Genomic DNA, 21,536 nt, shown 5'->3' on the forward strand with positions numbered 1-21,536 from the left:
CTTCAATTTCATCTGCACAAGGAGATTTTTTTTTCATTTTTCTGGATGTAGTTCATGTTTCATCATCTTTGCAAATTAAAAAATATTATCGTTTGCTGTTAGATTTTAATAGTTCAAAGAATGATGATCACAGGGCTGGAGCACCTCTCCTATGAGAGGCTGAGAGAGTTGTGGCTATTCGGCCTGGAGAAGACCTTACAGCATCTTCCAGTTCCTATAGGGGGCTTATAAAATTGGAGAGGCACATTTAATGAGGTCATTTAGTGATAGGACAAGGGGTAATGGCCTTAAACTGAAAAAGACTGGGTTTATATTAGAAGTTAGGAAGACTTCTTTACTGTAAAAGGAAGACGTTCTTTACTGTAAAAGAGGTGAGACACTGGAACAGGCTGCCCAAAGTAGTTGTGGATGGCCCATTCCTCAATTGTTCCAGGCCAATTTGAATGGAGCTCCTAGCAACCTGTTGTAGGGGAAGATGTCCCTGCCCATGGCTGGGGGATTTGAATGAAATGATCCTTAAGGTCCTTTCCAGTGCAAACCATTCTATGATTCTATGATTCTATGATTCTTTGATTCCATCAGCTGAATGTTCACACACCCTTGTGAGATACATCATAGAGTAGTGAAGGAGTTAGCAGAATGTACAGCAGCACCCATCTTGATCATCTACCAAATATCTTGGGAATGTCCCAGACTGGAAGCTAGTTAGTGTTATTCCAATTAACAAAAAGGATGTGAGAGAAGACCTGGGGAACTGCAGACATGTTAGTCTAACCTCAGTCAGTGAAAATTATGAAGTTTATACTGGGTGGTATGGAAGGGCATTTAAAGAATGATGGAGTTATCAGGCAGAGACAACGTGGGTTCACAAAAGATTACTCCTGTTTAACTAATCTGATATCCTTCTATAATAAGGTCACTGGTCCAGTGGATGAAGGGAAGGTGGTGAATATAGTTTTTCTGGACTTTAGTAAGGCTTTTGATACAGCCTCTTAAATAACTGCCCCTTCTTGACAAGTTGTCTGACTGTGGGATGAGTGGGTTTGTGGTATGCTGGCTGAATAGTAGGGCTGAAAAGGTTCTGGTGAGTGGGGCTACATATAAGTGGTGACTGGTCACCAGGGGTGTTCCTCAGGGTTCAATTATAGGGCCAATCGTGGTCAATATATTTATCAGTGATCTGGATGCAGAAGTTGAATGTGCTGTTAGCAAGTTTGCTGATGATGTCAAACCAGGAAGCCCTATGGAGGGATCCAGACAGATTAAATCACTGGAAATTATTAATGGTATGAAATTAAACAAGTCCAAGTGCTGGATTCTGTACCTAACACAGAGTAATTCTGGGCACAAGTATAAATGGGGAGAGTGTTTGTAGGACAGCCCTGAGGACAGGAAATGTGAAGAGGGTGGTGCTGATCCCTTCTCCCTGGTATCCAGTGAGAGGGTATGTGGGAATGATTCAAAGCTACACCAGGAGAAGTTCACACTGGGCATTAGGAAGCATTTCTTTACTGAGAGAGCAGTCACTAGAACAGGCTTCCTGGAAAGGCTGTTGGTCCCCCAAGCCAGTCAGCACCTCAGAGACATTTGGACAATGCCCTTAACATGGTCCAACTTGGTCAGCCCTGAAGGGGTCAGTTAGTTGGATTAGATGGTTGTTGTAAGTCCCTTCCAACTGAAGGAAGACCTCTATTCTATTCTATTCTATTCTATTCTATTCTATTCTATTCTATTCTATTCTATTCTATTCTAATCTACCACAGCACTTTCATCCAGTGAAGTGTGAGAAAAAATAAGACCCTAAAAAACATAGTCCTGCTTTTCCTTACTGCCAATGAGGGCAAAGAATATATGAGTATGTGATTTAAATTTTATTTGCTCAATTGAAAGACATAATAAAAAATAACAAAACAGAGAGTGAAATAATGACCTAAATTAAAAACCACCTTTTTTTAAAGCAACCTTCAATAGTTGTATCAGCCTTATATTTTATGTATTGTAAAACAAGGCCCAAATTTTAAAGAAATGGTAAAGATTTGCTTTTAAAAAAAATTTTTAACATTTTGGACCTTGTATTTTGTTTTATCAACCTAAATTTTTATCAACAGCCTTTTTAAAGTTTCTACTTAAAAATACTTAACTTTTCTAGCATAATGAATCAAAAAGCAGAAACGCTTAAATACCTTACATATATTTCAGGTCTGTTAAAATCAAGCTTTATGTATATGTATTATGTAACTATCTTGTGGAACTTTCAGTGGAGGCATTTTGAGGTAAAGATATTGTCAGAAAAACAAAATATAAAAAATAGAGCCTATTTACTTTTGATTTTTTAAAAGTTTTCTAATAGTTTTATACAGAAGGAATGCCAGCTGAAAAGAAGAAATTAGGGGTGGAAAAGACTGCAATACATTTTAATGAATGACTAATTTTTAAAGCATATATATTACATACTGTAAATTCTTTTTTTCCACTGAGTATACACACACGTGTAAGCATAATTCTCTGTTTTGAACAGCCAAATTTTTGCTGAATCCCTCATTTGTGATTGCTGCCAGGCAGATTAAATTCTAGTTCCTTCTAATCTCTGCCATAACGGAGCATGGAGGGTGCTCAGGAAACGCTGCTACATTATCCTCTGGGTAGCATATGGATTTCTACTGCCACTTGTCATTCATCGTGTATTTATTTTAAGAATATCTTTTAGAATTTGCTGGCACAGGGAATCCTGACCATTGGGACATCTATACCAATTACAGTACAAAAAAAAAGAAAAAAAAAAGAGAACATAATATGGCTGAAAGTATGGATACATCTGCAGTATGAGCAAGCAGAGCTGACATACATCTACAACTGTTAGCTATTCCTTTAACTATGAAATCATCTGCTGGCAAAATGTCCTGCTTTGATTTGTTTTTCCTAGCATAAGGTAATGGCACATCAAATGCCAGCTAAGATACAAGGAGCAGACTGAACCATTCCTATTTATTCCTCTTTCCTTGGCACTGCACCTGCCTCTCTGGATGGCCCTAGAAGGTGGAATGGGATTCCTGATAAAGGGAGATGCCCTGAATATAAATAAAGACTACACTGACTATTTCTCAGTAATTGTTTTAATGTCAAGACAAATGCTCACCTTGTGTTGCTTGACAATACTTCTCACTCTTTTCGATCTGTGAAAGACAATTTTCTAACCAAATATTTGCATTTATTTGATTAATGGGTGCTTGAAAAATCCATATTTTGTCAACTGTCTTTCTCTGTTGCATACCCCCTATTTAAGTAAGTCTGTTTTTTCTAAGGCAATTCATGAATTATTTTGTTAGCTACCATGTACATTGTGCAGTTAGTCTCCCTCACCTGTTTAAGAATATAGGGGTTATAATGTCCTAGGGATGATGTTAGCAAAAGAAGAGTGATTAATAAATTAACATAAAACACATTGTATCCCTGGAGAGGAACCACTCCAGATTTTCTGCACTTAGTTAAATTTAGCATGTGAAAAGTAGGTTTCATGTGACTTTGTTAAGCATCTCTTGTTCTTACACAATTAGAATTTTTAACTTCTGTTTTGTGATTTGTGCTAGAGATGTAGCTTCAATAAGATTTAAGAAATTATTTGAAAGGTGTCAGATCTTGCCTTGTCTTGAATAAGCTTGTTTTCCAGACGCAGATGTTTAGTACCTTCCAATCATTAGTCTTTTACCCAGTTGTGTCAATAATACATGGAAAACTCTCTGTAAAAGAGTCTGGGCACTCACACTGTTAATGTTTCATTTGCAAATCTTGAGAAAAGTGAGTTGGCAATTTTATAACCTTAATGGTAACTCTGAAGGAACAGATAAAACCACATCCTTTGGAGATATATTTATTTTACTTGTACTTTTTTTTTTTTTCCAGAAAAATATTTCATTTTTCTGTTGACCAGAATGGAGTCATTGTTTTCCATGTTGGTGTGTGCTGTATGAGCAGAACAGATAAAAGCAGAGAAAATTATTGAATGGACAGCAAAAGCAGATATCTAGCTAGGTCTGAGGACTTCAAACTTCAGTATTCTCATCATCTAACTCACCGGTTTAAGCTTACTCTTTCACTGTCATGCTGTTAAGGTACTTAATGCTTCCATGCAGCTATTTCTGTATATTTCTTTACATCCTGCTTTGCTTAAGCAGACAGGAGAAATGTCTGCTTCCTACTTCATCTGCATATTATCTGTAGCAACAGGGTCCTCAATTCACTGAGGCATTTTGAAATTATGACAGTACAGGTTATGTAAATAAGAAAATGTCCTAATTTTTTTATTTGCACTTTTATTTGTTACAGATTATTTTTTAAAATGTGTGTGTGTCAGGCTTCAATTTATAAAATCATCCCCTTTTGCTTTTATTTCAATCTCAGTGAAGATATTTCTTGGGTAAGGATGGTCTTAAGCATTTGTTAGGTGGTGTTTTGATTCAGAAGCCATAATGTTTTGCACCTGAAAACATGTAGAGTTATGCAAATATGTGCATTATAGACACTTTTAGAAGAAACTGGCAGTTACTATGTAAGCTGAATTATTTCTTCCATAAACAGACTGTTAGGATATTTTGTGTGAAGGAACAAAACTGGAGAGGACATTTTATAAGTGAAGGAAGAGCAGTAACTCAGACTGTCAAACAGAAGATATTATGTAATCATTATTTACATGATGTTTTATTTCCTTCCCCATAGCCAGTTGTTTTGTAAATGTTTTTTTTCCTGATAATTGCTCTATTTTTTCCTTCCATCATTAGACTAATGTTATTGACACGATAGGCTAGTGTTTCCACAGATGTAACAAATAAGCTTAAAAGAAATCGGTAACATGAGCAGAACCAAGGATCCTTATGTTGAGCAGTATATTTTGGTTAGAAGTGAATACATATTTCTGATTCAGCCACTGTAGGCCAGCATGTTGGCCTGTTGAGTAGAGGTACAAAATGTCCCACTATAAGCACCTTCCCTTGCAAAATGTAAAGGGGTTAGGGATTAAACCTTTCAAGTCAGAGATTTATTTTCCTACATGCCTAAAAGTCATAGCTCATAGGCTACTTCTTTTGTTTTCCAGATTTCCATTATCAGCTATGATCTTAAGATCTTTAACCCTCCATCATTCACCATTAAATACCAGATAATTTGTTTCATAGGCTAATTTTTCTTTTTTCCACTTATGTCAACATCCATGACATTACAGCACGTTAACTTCTCCAGTGATGTATGGTGTAAAAAAAAAATTCTAGAGCCACATTCACAACAGTGAGCTTCCCAGGTCATCTAGCAATGTGTTTTCTCTAAACAGTTTGGATTATAACTTATTGTTACTTTTTCTGGGAAAGAGCTAGTAATTGGTATAACTATAACCATTGGTACAATTATAGCCACCATGTATTATATAGACACTTTGGCTATAAGTACTCTTCTAAATCAAACAAAGAATTGTTACATTAATATTTTCTAAGAATTAAATATGTTAATTCTTTGTGTGCACTTCAAATTTGTTGCCCTATAGATAGCGTAATGCACAGGCATATGGAAAATGGGGAGGAGTTAAAAAATAACTCCTCTTTGGCAGCTGAGAAAACAGGAAGCAATGAAGGTAAGTGCTGGTTTTATGAGCATGAATCTCACCTTCTCCATATCCATTGGCAAAGCATTGCTGCTTTAACGTGCATTTCATCTTCTCATCATCACGCTCCTAACCTGAGAAGATAAAGGGTATTGGTCTAAAGCTTTGCAGTGAGGGAATTATTCTTTTGTCCTCTGACAGTGGCTTCATCAAAAGCCAAGAGAGAAGCATGAAAACACTGAATCTGAAGTTGGGTGTACATTGCCTGCACAGTAAGAGGGGCTTGCAGTGTGTCTATCTATTAGGCTCCCAGCATGCAGGTGCGAAGGGTGGTCCCAGTGTCTGAGTCAAACATCTGGTGCCATCTGAAATATTCTGAGGTACCTGGGATATTCATGTGGAGACAGAACATGTGCTGCAAGACATATGGGAATATTTTCTGCTTCTGGAGTGGTGGCTGGAGGCAAGCTTGATGCCACAGAGTATCTAAAACAGTAGAGATCTGCTCAACAGCTACGTCCACATGCCTTTGTCAAAGCAAAGACCCCTTACGTATTTCCTTCTTGTTTCTTTTATCCAAGCCTGGTTAGAAAGGTTGTGCCTTTGTAGTGATTGTACCACTTTAACTGGAAAAAATTAAAAAATGTATATTTCTGTGTTATAAATTCAATCTGTAATGAAGTCCTATATATTGTTTTTCAGATCCATTTATTTTGCTGTATTTCTTGGTACTTGTGCACCTTTGAGGAAATCCCAGTGAGCCAACTACTGAGAAACAATAAATCATATCCCAGGGATAGGAGTGAGCCATGGAAAACCACCCAAATTTAGGTTTTTGCTCTAACTTGCATTTTGAAGTCCAAGTTTGAAGGAGAAGATGTCCTGTTTTCCTGTGTTTACGTGCAGGGGCGGCTAATCTTGTGTTGAGACATGAGCAAAAATAGCAGAACCCTTGTCCTGTTCAGAACCCCTGTTCTTCCCTTAGTCCTCCAATAACATGTGCATTGTTCGCTTTATAGTGCATTGTCACAATTCTCTCCTGGCTTCTGCATCTTGCTAGAAAGATATTCCCACAGGAAATTGGAGAAATCCTGCACACTACCCTGAGAATGATAGGTGTGCTATAGTGAGGGCTCAGAAGATAGAGATTAATGAGAAGGAAGCAAAATGTCAGCAAATCTCTGCGAGAACATCTATGCTATCTACAGGAAGAAGTGAATAATGGGGAAGAGGGATAAAAAGCATTTATTTTTTTGCCCTAAGAAAGGCTAGAGATGATCTTATCCTAGTTTACTAGGACGTATTCAAAAATGAGAAATCCATAGCCCTCAAAGATTAAAAGTTTACTGAGTTTTTTTTGGCTGTTGATGAGGAAAATAATAAAGCTTTTGAAGAGGCCTAATGTAGCAAAAAATATTAGCAAAGGACATGGTATAGTCGAATTTGAAATTTGTTTGGGGGAGGCAAGGAAATATACCCTGATATTGGATAAAAGAGCAAAAAGATTCAGACAAAATTTGCCAATGTGTGCCACTCTTCAAAATATTCACCAGAGGAACTTAGTTTACTTTATAAACGTTAGTGACACTGATTCATGAGTTATATTTTTCTAATTTTACAATTAATAAATATAGACATAAATTCTAAACATGGGAAAGAGATTTAGATGTAAATACTTATCTTTCCTCATCAAATAAATCCCAAGAAATTCTAACAAGATATTTTAAAAATATGCCATCTGGCAGTATCACATAATATGCTGAAAGATGATAAAATTGATATGGTTTATTCATTAAGAAAATGAATGGCAATTATGTACTGTATCTACTGCATCAAGTAAAGCTGAAAACTAAACCAAAAAAGTATAGATAAACTCATAATGACAACATCTTCACAGATAGATAAACTGGAGTCTACATTTTGAGATGTATCTTTTGGATCATTCTAAGTCTGGAGCTTGCCATCATTATTTCAACTCAAACAGTAACTTTGGAAACTGTTATGTATTGTTGTAAGGTGTATTTTTAACCTAAGGTCGCTGCAAGGTAAAGACAAGGAGTAGTACACAAGTTGACCTGCCACAGGAATTCCAGATAAAACCCCAGAAGTTGAGTCAGAGATAATCACAAGATCTGGAATCTGCAATAACAAACTGTTCATATATCTACCTGTCAGCTGTCTTCCTCTAAGGGAGGGACACAAGGTCACTGAAATGGCCACTTTCCATCCCTTGTTTTTACTGGACATGTGGTGGGTAAATGGAGAATCAAATATTTACAGGAAAACACTTTTCCATGAAGACTAAGTGATTCCATTTCAAATGGTGGTTAGGTAGCTTTTTTGTCCTTTTTTGCGAGTTCCCATAAAAAGTAATAAAGCTAATCAAAGAAATACAGTTAGTACTCTTCTCAAGAGTATTTCCACTCTCAACAGTATTTCCAAGTTTAATTAAAGGACTATGTTTCAGTTAAATAAATCAGGTATTAATTTTTTAATAAATTGAAATGAGAATGTGTGGAAGGAAAGACAGAATCACAAAAATGGAAGGTGGATGACTGAGTTTGGTAGAGCAGCTCTGTTTGGAACTGTACAACACACATATAATCAAGTATATGTTATGTACAAGCAGTACCACTACCCTCCCAGTACTATTCCCTTACACATTTAAAAAATATCTCAAATCCCTAGATCAAAAAATATTTTGGTTTAGGATACTCTAACATAGTTGCATCTGTGGCTATTCCGGTAATAAGAGAGGTAACATTTACTATAGTCTAATAATAATGGTTAAAAGGATGGGTAATGTCAGGTGGTGATGTCACAATGCCAAGCTCCCAGATTTTGTTATTCTCAGTTTTCTGAAAAGAAAAACGTTGAAATGGTTAGAATCAGACATCTTTATCTGTGTTGGATAATTCGAAAGAGAAAGTGTATTTGTATATTCCAAGTATGTTGTGCAGCAATACTTCTGTGAGCCAACTGAAGAACAGAAATAATTTTATTGCTGTGCCTGTGCTCCCACCCCTCACACAATCTGGATATTTTGCAGCCTCGTATTTATTTCTCAGTGCCCCAGCCGGCTTTAGGACAGTGCTATTCTCATTTTCCAGGGGTAGGGAGGGAACTGTGAGCTACCCGGGTTCACACAGGACATCAGCGCAAGAACAGGCAAGGGAGCTCTATTCTCCTGAGCCACAGCGTTGGCACTGTGACAACTGAACCCAACTTCCTCCTCTTGGAGCCAGGACAGGACACAGAATCGTATTCATTTGGCAGAGGGGGAGGGGAACCCCTGTATCCCTTCCTTATTTTGTTTTATTTTGGAGGGGACAGTTGCAGTTCTCATGCAGGGCAAGGTTATATAAACTTGATGACAAGTAACCACACGTTTTTCAGCATTTCCTAAAGTTTGAGAGGGGTGAATTCCAGACAGAGCACAGAATGTCACCATGCAAAAAGTCATACCAATGCTTTTACCAAAGTATATAATAAATGTTAATAATAATTAATTTTTGGTCACTGTGCATCTCTATGTACTATAATTTATCTTCCTATGCATAAAATACATCTGTAAAGGTAAAGGAAGCAGCATGAATAGCATATGTTTAATAAAAACTATTTTTCCATTTTTAACCTGATTGTATAAAGATACATTAAAAAAAATATCTAGAAGCTTTTTATAGTTGAGAGAAAGGTCCATTGTTTTGAATGACTTCATGATTGTACTATTTATGAAACTGAAATTGTTTTCCTGAACTTCTGAAAAATGTGCCTTCCTGCTTAAGTTAACTTTATGTGTCTGTAATATATTGCTGTTGTACCAAAATAGAGTATGGCAGTAATATTTTATCATACTTATCAGTTCATTTTTTTTTCTTGCTAGTTCTGTTAAGTGTTGTCTCCATAAAAATGAGACCATAGGTTCTTTGTGGGAAAATGTAATTTTTTTCTCATATATAAGCTGTGGATCTCTACTACTTTTGTAGATTAAACACATTTTCATGATTTAAGAAATTGCATTAATTTTCTGCATTTGAAGAAAGATGCAGAACATTCTAAGAAGTGTAATTGACTTCAGATTTCCTATGAACCTCATAACCCTGGTTTTACAGCCCAAGGTATACCTTGGTAGTCCTTTGTGCTCCTTACTTCAAACCAAATTGCTTGAATGCTGATACATATTTTTGTGCAGAAGACTGAGCTCTTTGTAATGAGCTGAATTTAAGTAGCAGCTGATAGTAAATGTTGAAATAGCAAAAGCGACAATGTAGAGAATTATTATTTTCCTATCTAAGTTTGTCAGTTCTATAATGAGCTTAAAGCAGAAAATATTTTTCTTTTGGAAGTGCACTGTGTGTATCACAGCAGATGGTGGAACTAAGGGGCAAAACTGATACATGCTTCATGCCTTATAGTCATCTCTGTCTTGATTTAGTTATTATACATATACAATTTCTCATCAAGAAGAAGATTTTAAAGGCAGGAAATGGAGGTAGTAAAAACTTTATGACAATTGCAAAAGAAAAATAATTTGATAATCAGCATGTATTTTTTTAATTCCACTTTGTTTTATAAGTACAGAAAATTCAAAATTAAAGACCTAATTTTTATATATATGGGAGGAAAGTAGATAGAAGAAATTCTAAAGAATTGCACAGGGAAGGAAGGAAGAAATTCTAAAGAATTGCACAGGGAAGGAAGGCGACTTCAGAAAATTCATATAGTGGTGAGATATGGGGAGATAAAAACTGAAGATTACTTTTAAAATCAACATTTCCTTCTTTGTGGAAAACAGAGGCAACGGTTTTGTCACTTAAATGTAGCCCTGGGCACTGCAGTTCCAGCCTGACTTTGCTGTTGCTGTAAGCGCATCGCTTGTATGGAAGAAATTTCTAAGTCAGCATGAAGAACACAGTACACCAAAAGTACAATTTCCCATTGAGAGCATTAATTACATTCATTCTTCAATCAGAAGCAATAAATCCAAGTGGGAAACAGCAAAACATCAACCTTTTACAGAACTGGTTGTGCATTTTCTGCAGCATTTTCATCAATGTGTGGGATTTTTCATAGCTGCTGATAAACAATACTGACCAGTTAAGATTATATGTCATTTTTGGATTTACATTGTGAGTGTTCAGTGAAGTAAATGCTGTCACTTTCACACACACTTTCACACTACCACAAGATACCCTACATGTCATTAACTTTTCATTTTGGTCCACTTCAGAAGACAGGGCTTACCTGGTGTCACCAAAATAAATGTGGCCATATAAATATGACAGAAACCTTTTCTTCACAGAGGACACTCTCAGATTTTTATAATTTACAAGTCATTTCTTAAAACTCTGACAAAACCAAACTTTCCTGTGATGATATCCACTTATGGTCAGTTCATAGTACGAAACAAGAAGTTAGTATCCACCCACTGGACCATAAATAATTTATCTGTAAGGTCCTATGCAGTCCCATGAAAGTTCATTTTGTACATAAATCATTTATAACAATACTGACTTAGAGAACCTGAACGTAAATACCTCCATCACCAAGGAAATCATGTGAATCAAGGTGTCCATCTTTTTCATACATGTTAGCCTTATCCTTAAATGCAAACTATTTTGACTTTGCTAGACCTTCTTTCTTGTGATCCTCCTATCAGAGATATTTGAGGACTTTTTTTTTAAGTGGAAGACAGGAAAATTATAAGGAAATGCTAATACTCAAACTGTTTCTGATCTTTCTTGGTCTTATTGCACTTAGGTCCAAATACACAGTACTTTCACCTTGTCAAGTCAGTAGATTTGAATTATTATGTTTGTGGATAGAAACTAATACCAGCAATCTAAGCACCAACAAAGTAAAACAGTACCTACACTCATCTAAATATATTGTGTTTTATTAAACCATAACAAATTAAATGGGAAGAAATTATGGATTCTTACAACTACTTTCTCTCATAACAGCACACTGTTCTGAGCCCTTTACTTTCTGGTAAGTAATGTCACAGATTTGGCTTCCCCACTAAATATTGGATGTTACCATTAAGAGAAACACAAGCAAAAATAACATCACCCAGCATCACCTGGCACAAGCTTTGGTCTGTCAGTCGTCTTTTCTGGAAGATGAAATCTGGTGGTCCTTACCATATTGCACCATGCAGAGTGACTGCAGTAGCCTCCATCTCTTTAGCATCACTTCTTAAAAACAAATTCTTATTAGCATTCTGCTCCTGAACACATGTCAGAAGTCATTAAATGTAGCCAAGCAACTGCATGTAGCTATTCCTTACTTCATGTATTCAGTGTGTGGGTAGGTCTAGCCACGTATCAAATTTACGCAACCGTAATATGAATCAATATTATTCTTCATGCATCATCAACTGCAATCTCATAGGCTAGCACAGCCCATAGATTACAATAAATTAAGTAATAACTTCCCTGATAAGATGGAATCAAGGTGGATTTCTAGAATTCTGAAAGAACATTACTTTTCTAAGGCAGATTTTTTTATCACATTGAAAACATAGAGATACAGAGGTGAGAGAACATGCTGTCATCAGTTTGGAGGGCAGTAATATTAAAATTTAGTTCTGGAAGATATGTTATGCTTTATTGTAATTACTGGTGGTTATACAAAGAACCATCCACTGTATTTATGAACAGTGTGAAAAGTGGGATTGGGTTTTCTGGAACTCCATTTATAATGACTTTGCTGAACTCAGGCTAATTATGAGGGAGGCCCATCTGAGAGAGAAGACACATCACAGAAAAAAGGGATCCATTTTTTTAATCTACTGTTTGAATTTCATCCTTTCTTCTTTCATCTGTTTTCATCTTATGGAAGCGATTATAAGTGCTAATGAGACATTTGATCTTGCTTCAGGTAGTCATTTTCTGCTTAACACAACAGAGGTATCAAGCATCTATTTTGGTATTATAGGAAGTCAGCAGGTTGGGGTCACATATTCTTTTCCCTTATACCTACCCAGTTGAAGCAATCCTTTTTCTGGTACTTGAAATACTTATGGTACTATTTTATTTTTCTGTCTGCAGCTCTTATATGAGCTCCTCGTCACTAATTTATGTCAGGAAAAGATACAACTCCTATCAGGTGTTTCCAATTTAGAAGCCAGTCAGAATTGTATGAAACTTTTTCTTTCGGGAGCTAATTCTACTCAAGTTGAAAATTACAGATGTGTTGTTTAGTTCCAGCAACAAGTGGTGACTGATGAGCAGAAGCAGCATTTGAACCTGGGACCCAATGAGTACAGTTCAATAAACTGGGGGATCATTCTAAAGAGAACAATACTGTTTGAAAACATGATTTCTTTCATGTTGAATTAATTCCTCAGAAACCATAACCAAAACTGGCAGTTCTGAGCCATTCTTTCCATCAGTCTTATTTATCAAAAGAAAGCCAGAGAATGCTTTTGAGCCTGTGTTCCTCAAGTGCTGATAATTATGTGTATAGACAGCGCTGCTTGTATTACACAGTACATCCAGTTGAACTGGGATTACTACTGAAATTTAGAGGAAGCACCCTGGAGAAGACCTAAGGTATGTGTACCAGGCAAACAGCAAAAATTTCATCCCATTAGGATGCATTTTTTTTAAAAGAAATAACCCTTGTTAATCACTACTGTTCTTTCATTATGGTACAATCAGTTTCTCCTGCTAACTTGAATGTGGAGCTCTTCTAGTTTCCATAAATTAAAATTGGTGCCAATTAGCCATTCATAGGAGACAGGCTTGTGAGACCTTTTCAGGAAATAAACACATGAGAACACTGAGGCTAATTTGTGGAAATACTTTCCTATATTCCACCTGTTCTAGGTAATACCAATAACTTTTACAAACATTCTTGCACTGAGACAGATAGGAAATGCGGCTAGTATGTCTGCATGTATATGGTGTGGTAGTCAGTAAAATGTGTTCCAAAGTCCTGTTACAAAGCAGAATAGTATTTGAACATGCCTATTGAGTAGGCAAAAACAAGTTCATGACACACCTTCATTTTCTCACAACTAATACTGGAGAAAAACTTTAACTTAAAAAATAGTTTTTACTAGAACATTTGGAGTGCTCACAAACAAACCAGGAAAAAAAACCCTCTGGGCGTTGTTTCTGATATGTGGAAAAAGGTGAATAGGCCTAGAGAGAAAAGAATAAATATCTCATACTGAATCTTTAAAAGGGTTTCCTTTTAAAGATCCAGGGTTTCTTTTCCCCAAGTCTGCAATTTAAAAATCACCAAATATTGGTCAGTTCCTTCTTTAGGTGTACCTTTTTAAGTGCTGCATTTTTAAAAACATGATTTTAATTCTGTGACTGAACACTGTTGTTTAATTGGATTACTGTGATCTTTATAATCAGGCTTCCAATGTAATAAATTATATGCATGTATTTTCCTTATATAGTGAACCATTAATAGTTACTTGATGGATATTTCAAGTTACAAAATTTCAAAGAAACTTTAGATTGAAAAAATTAATTCTGATGTAAAGACGTTGAAAATATTTCAAACTTTTCAAAGATCTCTAATGTTATTAATATTTCATGAAGTACGCCTGCTAGGAAACATAATACTTCTGAAATAGAAAGACAAAGCAAATGTAAAGAAAATCAAAGCATGTTAATAAAGCTGAAATTAAAATGTAGAGAAATCCTGTTTTTCTGATTATCATGCAGGAGCATGCACAACTGAGAACAAGAGAATGTAGAGCCACTTCATGTATTCTCATTTTTCTTAACTTTACTGTTATGTAGTCCTACACAAATTAGTAAAGAAACATGCATACATAATGTTAGCTCCAGTCAAAACCACCAGTCCTATAAAAAACTTATGCCTTTAGGTAAAAATTAGATTAATTAATTTTACTCATAACTGCTAAAAACAGTTATTGAAGATTATTTTCAGGATCTAGACTCACATTAGCAAATCATTACGTTTTGAAGTGGTTTTTGAATACGTTAGATTTTTTTAAGTCTACTTAGAAGAGTGTTGGGAGGAGAGGACATGTATTTTTTAAACTGGACAAGTTTCTCACACATGCTGTCATATTTAGAATACTGTTTCCTGACATAGCACTTTTTTGCTCCTTCAGAATATGACTACACATTTCAGTAGTCTTCAAATTCACAGGCACATGTCAGTTTCACCAGCTGCTCATTAGTTGGTGTATTTTAAAGAAGGTAGGGAAATGTGGAAAGCCTGTTTCTTAGCGAGTGAATCAAGCGTGCAGTGTGAAGGTAATAATGAGGAAACATAATGGGTTAAGAGCAGAGAACTCCCACACTTAATTCCTTCCTGTTAGATGAGCTCCTTCACAAGAGTGTGATCCTTGTAATGTACACATTTATAGCAGTGTTTCTTATTTTAAAAGAGCTGTGATTCATTGTATGGAGGTGGAGAGAACTGAGCTTTTGCACATTAACAATTTTAGATGAAGAAAAAACCCTTTTTTTCTTGCCTTTGCATTTTTGTTAGAACTTTATGAGACAGGGTATTTAAGCATGATGGTTAATTTTATATCAAATTTGATCCTGCCACCAGTTACTTTCTACTTCTGCAGGCTGCTTACTCTGTCACCGAGTATTAGATGTATTACCCACAGAGCAGTAATTACATTTGACACATAATTATTATGGTTTTGATGACAAGAAGGCCTTTTCTTTTCCTGCTTTCATAACATATACTCCTGAAAGTGCTGGCTGGATGAATACAGTTAGTTTAAAAGCACTTGGATTTAAATTGAACCCTGGGACAAAGAAAGAAATGAAAAGAAAGAGTGAGCACATTTGAAAATTCCAGATGATCTCACACAGTTGATTTTGAAAAGGAAAGAAAGCCTTTAAGTGTTGTTAATGCAAAAGGAGAAAGAGCTGCCGGGCTGCAGCCATGCCAGATCCCCAACAGGAAAGGAGTGCTTTTAAAGTTAATAAACTGAAGGTTTGGAAAAAACGGAGGCTCCTGGCAAGGCCACATAAACTACACAAATGAGTTTCTAATCTTGCCACATGGGCATTTTTCCAACTCTGCACTCTGAGTCACCCCCAGCTGCAGGTCTGGATGAGCGGTTTAATAATCCTTAGCCCTTTTTTCCCTTAAATGATCAGCATCAGAGTATCATGTTTCTGGAGCCTGGAGGCTGTGTGGTATTCAAATAGGGTGAGTTCTTGAAATTCCTCCAAACCTACCTGCAGCTGCCTCTGCATCTCTGCTGAGGTTAGAAAAGCTGGACTTGCACACTTTGTAAATTGCCATCATCTTCCTCCCTCATCTCCTCTTGATTTCTCACAGTGTGCATGGGGCAAAGCCAGGCCAGAGGATGCAAACTGTTCTTCCTGTCCTTTTTTTTATAAAAGGAAAAGTTAACAAGGCATGGACGGGGTAATGTCAATGCTAGGAATCCCTCTCTGGGAATTGAGTGGTTGTGAAGGAAACCTGAGCAGAAAAAAAATGATCTGACTTCCCCCTTGGATCCAAGAGCTGAGCATCAGCATCAGGGAAGGCAGATGTAAAGGGTATCCCTCCTACTGATGTGAGATCTTCAATCAGTGCCGAGACAATGATGATCAAATTAACGTACTATAAAGCAGCTCTAATTTTAGCCTGGTTTGTTATTGTAAGAGTTCGTAGGGAAGGGTAAAGGGGGAGGTGAAGGCTGCTACAAATGACTAATGCTGCATTTCAGCCTCCTAAGCCATATTTAGTGATGTGGGATATAAACATAAGCTCTCAGTACAATTTTTCCTATTTGGCTCCTGTTCCCTCTCTCCTGTTCCCTCTCCTACAGACAGCTGCTGACAGACAGGTATGTATTTATTGCGGGCGCTGTGCGGCAGGCGCACCCAGCCGCCGGGGCGGATCCGGCAGCGAGCGCGGCCGGAGCGCTCCGAGCGCGGCACGGCCCCGGTGCCCTGCGCCGGGCTGGGCTGGGCTGTGCCGGGCTGGGCTGGGCTGGGCTGTGCCGGGCTGGGCTGGGCCTCCGCCGGGAGCCGCCTGACACTGCCCGGGCTTCAGCGCCCGAGCTGCCCCAGCCCGAGCCTGCAGCCTGCTCCGTGCCACCAGCGTGTCGTGGTTGCCCCTCTCTGCCAGTTTGGGCCATTGGACTTGCTCGGGAGTCAAAGCTTGAGTTGGTCACCTGCGTGAGGTGGGTTTCGTGTACCTCCGTGGCATTTTGCACATCCTGAATTCTTTTTCTGCAGTGAGTCCACACATATACATTAAACTGCAATTCTCTGGGGCTGTCAGAATTGCAGACCAGCTTGAGGCATGGCAGTATGATAAAGTTTTCAGGCCCTGTTTAGTTAAGGCTGAAAATCTGGGACCCAGCCAATCTATACCACTCAGGGCTCTTTTCACAGTCCAAAATGATTTGGCTTAAACATTTCCAACTGTGATGAGGTCTCATTTCAGTGATTATACAGTCATTCACTTTTCCACATCAACATCAAAGTCATTAACAACTGAGTATTATTGCATTGGCTGGAATTCAGTTAAGGACTAGAGGGATGTTGCTCTTTATTAAGATAAATCATTGCCTTGGTTATGTCACCCATGAAATAATCAATTTACTGTGTTGGTTAATTTCCTCCCTCTTTGATCTGTGAATTAAATTCAGCAGATCATTGTTCCACACAACTGCAGTGGAAAGGACGCTTTAAAATAAATGCGCCACATTTTCTAATGGTACGAGTCCGGTAACTGTATAAAGCAAGACTGCACGTGGTCTGACCTATCTCAACATTTTCCTTTAAAAGCTTGAGAGGAAAATGAACCAGTAGCACCAATTTGGGTTACACTCCCTTGAAGTTCCTGAGAAATGAACCAGGGGAAAGAGAAAAACTAGCAGAACTGATTCTGAGGCCTTCGGAGGAGTTAGGCTGATTGCCATACAAAATGAAAATATTCTATTTCTACCGAAATATAAAGTTATTTCTTGAGAGCCTTCATGAGCTTTGCTTACTGAGATGCTTACTGTAAGAATTTTTTTCAAAAACCCTTCTCATAACAAGCCAAATATTAAAAAAAAACCAACCAAAAACAAACAAACAAACAAACCTGCACTGAAATCGATTGATATTCCAATCTCTTTTTGCATTCAACTATGCATTCTGAAATTAAACCATGTATATAAATAAATCCACGTTGACTGGAAATCACTTTGCCTGTCAGTGGGAAACTGATGAGAGCCCAAGTCTGACTCCTCATTTTGCAGGATTTCACAGCAGTGTGGATATTCAAGTCTCACTTTCCTAATATTAAACTCTAACTTTTTAAATTTAAATAGATTTAAATAATCCATGCTCATTAAAAGCAACACAGACTTCTTCAGCATTTCTCTAAGTTCAGATCCATGCCTCTTCTAAAACCTGAGATGTTCTCACGTGTATGTCCTTTAAACTCAAGACCATGATCCATCATGAGCTTTGAAAAATAGGAACAGTATGTGATGTAGTTTTAAGGTCAGCATCTAATTTTGTTAGATTTTGAGGAAAACAGCACATAGGTTTCTGGTTATGCAACCAAGATACAGAATTTCTTCCAAATTTTTACATCTTAAAGCTATATTTATATAATCTTAAAGATTCTAGAACATGTGTTGGTGAGAAGAAGTGCTATTATTTTCAAAAGAAAATACGTATGAAAATACTATTGCTAAAATAGTTGAACTAAAATTCCTGATTGGACTAAAAAAAAATCACTTTATTTCCTAACTCCAATTCCCATAACATGAGTAAATTATTCTCACTAATTCTGAGGTCAAAGTTACAAATTAGAGCAATGGATTAAGAAGATATAATACTGTTTCATTATAAGAATCACACCCCTCATTCACTTAAAAATTAATGAAAGCTGATTGCAGATTTGTTTCTATAGCAATTACTTAGAGTGTTTCTCCTTACATTTAACAAAAATTGTGTGTGACTTCATGAAAGAAAAACAATTTGCATTAACAAATTAGTGCATTTGAAAGTCATCTTCATGAAACAAAATATACCCTAGCTGAGTATGCAGAAGAATGAACACTAATGAAAGCTCAAAATCAGGACTATGTAGAAATTCATGGTAAATCAGTCAGGATATTCAGAATATGTGAGGAGTCTTAGTATTGAAGAGTTAATTGCACCTGATTAATGCACATGGCAATTCTATGTTGCTTATAAACCTCCTCAGTTAGCAATCAAATTACTATTTTCTAATTAATTGCATTTCTTAGTTTCTACTTGTCAGTTGTTTCATATTCATCATCCTTTTGCCATTAGTTTCCATTTCTAAATGAATCATTCTAAGAGCAGAAAGTGAAAACATTGCTATTCCTCAAGCATGATTTCTTATTTTGTTGACATGAATGCATAGTAACTGCAAGTTTCTTCAAGCTGTTGTGGCATATTTATTTTTTAGTTGCCATGAGGTCATACACTTGGAGTTTTAAGATGACAGAAACTCCTGGTGGAGTTTTGAACACATTTAGCTTTTGTAATTCTGCTTCAGGCAGTAGCAGGCAAGTTAAACAATCACTGATTGACTTTTATTAACCGATTTGTAAGGCTGATAGGCTCAGGAATGCAAGCTATAGACAGATTCTTGAAATACAGCCGAGACAGGAATCTCACAGAAATTCCAAAAATAGGAGGTAATATTCTCCTTGCAAACTATTTTTTTTCCCTTAGATAATATTCTTTACTTTATAAGATATTATTCTTTTTCTGCTTTTTATTTGAAAAGTTCATCAATAAATCTATGATTATTAAAAAACCCCAAATTACCTATCACAGACTTAATTCCAAGCCTATGCTATTTTACATGAAAATAAACAAAAAAAAAGAATTCCCACTAAGGTAACTGAAGAGTTAAAGTTAAAATGTTAACTAAAGTAAAATTAGTGTAATGGTTTCTTTGGTATAAACTAGCTAGCAGCCCAGAAGAAGATGCTGCACAGTGGGACTCCTAACCTGTCCTTGGATTATCCCCAAGCTGTACTTGGCATGAATTTCTTTCCTGAGAGAGCAACTCCCTTCAACTCAATAAAGGGTTGAGAGGAAGGGGCCAGAGTTCCACCTTTCTCTGGGCTAGACACCTGTGCAGGGTGACTAGAAACACAGAAACACAGCCCTGCTATAGAACACATTCTCCCATCCCATGCTGGTTTTCATAGCTATCCCACATATACCATGAGCTCTCTTGGAGGATTAGAGCTGTACAAGCCAGTTCCTGATTGTATAAACCATAAGTTATGTGATATCACAGATTTGGATGCCTGTGCAATCTCAATTTTTTGTTTTAAAGGTTTGGTTTGGATTTATTAAATACATGGCATTTATTTAATTGCTAGATCAAATAAATTTCTGCTATGAATATATAGTTATCATCTAATATTCTAAGGAAAAAAGTGTAATTAATGATTTGGGGCTTATGTTTCTCTTTTATTTTTCATTTTGATGTCAAAAAGCATCTGTCATACAGCAAGCATTCCACATATCAGTCCTTAGATTGAAGCAGCAGTTCTGCAGTTTTGAAGAGCTTATAGAGACAGCCTCAGGACCTCTAAGTGCATTTACACAGTTGACACCAAACATATTAGTGGGATCGATGTCAATGATTAACATTCTTCTTAAAAAGAGAGGTACAGCAGGGTCTGATAACTCTAGTCTGTGTTCTCTGAACCAAAAGAACGCTCATGGTGGGTACTTCTTGCCACTTCCATGCAATTAAACTTTTGAGTAGTATTTCTTGGCATTGGAACACTACTGTTAAATGTCCACAGTGGAGTGGAACAGATAAAAAGAAAACCAGACAAATTTATCTAAGCATTTTCATTTATTGTTAAGATGACCTTGCTGATGAGAGGTAAAGACTCAAATTCTGTCCTTAACTGAATCAAAATGGAAACAGCACAGACATGAAAGCCCTCAAATTTATAGATATTTAAGCCTCCATCTCTTTCAAAATCAAAACTTGAAACCAGATCAAACTTAATTGCTGACATTTTTAGCATTTTTTTCCTTTTATTTGTCTAAAGAAAGCATCATGTGTGGCATACACTAGAGCTCACACAATTCGATATTTGACTGCTGGGAGCTGTAGGTACAGCAGGGATTCTCCACATCACTGAAATTATCTCTGAAATACACAGATAAAAAAATCTGTTATACTAATTTTTTTTTTTATTAAGCCAACTGTGTCACTTCCTAAAGAGCACTGTACAAAGATCTTGTAACACACAGTGAAAATGTATAGGTATCCAGTTATTTGTAAATAATATATCATACACAGTAATTACTACTGAAGTGTTTAATCATTTTAATAGGTCTCTTTTAATTCTGTCATCCTTTTGTGTTGATACAGGCTACAACTTCCAGCAACATTACTCCATGCTCTCACTAAAAACAGATCAGTTATAACATATCCTTTTAAGAAGTTTGAAATAAAATATGCTAAGTATATTAAAAATGTGCCAGGTATGTTACGCCGACTGCCAGATTCAATGCCAGTAAATTATCCTGTTTTGCAAGGCATTCCCTATTGCTATTCACTATGAGAATAAATTGCTAGCTTTCATTCATTCTAGGCTCTGGAGCCCAGTGATGGCAGCTCTGGGAAACAGCCTTTGGGCTGAGGGCTGTCCTCTTCATTTTTTGAATGTTCTCCACAAGGGATGGTTCATGGGATTGCTATCAGTATGCCCCAGGGCAAATGCCTCCTTCTGTGGGATGCTTCTAGGGAGTTGTTATCATTGGGCTCCAAATTTAACACCTCCAACCCACTGAAAATCTTTTATCTGTAGCTGTTATCAGTAGGCTTCACAGTTAAAATACCATCACCCAAGAAGGCTGTTTACTGGAATGGCTTTTTATTAAGTCTCCATAGTGAAAACTATGTCCCAAGTCTGGAGGAGCAGCCATCAGTAGGATCCAAAGCATCATCTAAACAAAACTTATTTGAT

This window comes from Melozone crissalis, unplaced genomic scaffold (assembly GCF_028551555.1).
Source record: "Melozone crissalis strain CALT ecotype California unplaced genomic scaffold, PUWL_Pcris_2 ptg000018l_1, whole genome shotgun sequence".
NCBI classification, from domain to species: Eukaryota; Metazoa; Chordata; class Aves; order Passeriformes; family Passerellidae; genus Melozone; species Melozone crissalis.